The sequence below is a fragment of the Apaloderma vittatum genome, unplaced genomic scaffold, assembly GCF_000703405.1.
Source record: "Apaloderma vittatum isolate BGI_N311 unplaced genomic scaffold, ASM70340v1 scaffold14293, whole genome shotgun sequence".
In the NCBI taxonomy this organism is placed as follows: domain Eukaryota; kingdom Metazoa; phylum Chordata; class Aves; order Trogoniformes; family Trogonidae; genus Apaloderma; species Apaloderma vittatum.
In genome coordinates this window covers 28,310-29,655 of record NW_009706501.1, presented here as the reverse complement: position 1 = coordinate 29,655, position 1,346 = coordinate 28,310, and the positions used below count along the sequence as shown (strand labels likewise).

General features: G+C 52.7%; 1 protein-coding gene across 1 annotated transcript in view; it reads right to left on the bottom strand.

Moving 5' to 3' along the window:
- The window catches only part of HLF (hepatic leukemia factor), a gene marked incomplete at its 5' end in the record, with an annotated part of 29,843 nt that overhangs the window by 917 nt on the left and 27,580 nt on the right, over positions 1–1,346 (bottom strand). The gene's annotated exons all lie outside the window — the stretch shown is intronic.

The following is a 1,346-nucleotide window of genomic DNA, read 5'->3' as shown; positions in this document are numbered from 1 at the left end:
TCTGGTGCATCCAACGTTCCGAGTAACTACTTAACTTTGCCTAATTTTCCACTCGTCCAGTGAAGTAGCCTTCAGTAAAATGGCAGCTTGAATGTTGCTTTGAAACTGAATTAAGCTCTAGAAATTTGGAACGACTCCGTAAATACAAAGAATCTCTGACGAGAAGTGAAATTCAGTCCCCTGCAGAGTAAGAGCAATGCAACCATCTGATCCTCAAAGTGCCGGGTCAGCTCACGTAGCTCAAATATGCTCTATTTAGCACTTTCCCTCCCAGAGCCCGCCCTCTTTTTTGACAGGCTTATATCTGCTCTCGTTTGCCCAAGCGTGCCGGCACAGCACCGTGCCCACGAGGAGGCACCAGAGCCTTCCCACGCCGTGCCAAGCGGGCGAGTGCTGCCCTGCTGCTCCGCCAGCCTGCACGACGCACGCCAGGCCCATCGCTGCAGCTCCGCAGCCTCTCCCGCCGCCTGCACGAGGCAAAGCGGGAGCAAAGCAACGGCCAGAAGTACTCCAGAGCTGCTCGGGATCAGTTTAAGCTTACCAAGGTGTGCAGCGGTGTCGATTTGCTCTTCACCTGTGCTTAGATGGGACCCCCAAAAATCCACTTAGAAACAAGCATGCGGCAAAAAGCTATGACCCAAATCTTGTTTATAATTTCCCATCTCATTCCACTCCATAGAAATCAGCTTTTAGCAATTTATTAGTGTGCCACCTAGGCTTCATCCCTCTTTATTTTAACAAATTGCTATGGCAAATCCCTTAATCCAGGCCCGAAAGAGGTAAGGCTGGCATTTCAAAATCACATGCAACCCAGAGACGATTGACTGGTCTAATCTGCTTACCCTCCCCCAGAACCCAACGGCTGCTCCACACGCCAGGGCAGAAGTGGCCCTTGGGTCAAGCACTCTGGAATGAGTCAAGGGCAACCGACGTGATTATCTCAGGGAAACGAGAGACCATGAACTTCTAGTTCAGCCTTAGGCTGAAAACTCCTGTGCCCCAGCGCTGCGTGCTGATGCTGGTACTTCCCTGCTCTGGCACGGAGCAGTCCAGCAGCATCTTTGGCAAAAGTCTGCTTTGACAAGTAAGGATTCCTAGGAGGTATCACAGGGTGTCAAGGAGGAAGCTCCAGGCTCCCCCCGTGCCCACCCAGCCACTCAGGCACGGAGCTCCTCGCACTGGGCAGAGCCCTCACACGCTGCCCAGGGAAGCAGCGGCGCGGTGCCGACAGACCCCGCCGGACAAAAGTGACAGCAACGTGCCACCTGAACACCACTGGAATTGTGATTTCTGTGCTTTTAACGTGCACCACAGTATCCTCCGGGATAAAAATAGCAAATAGCATC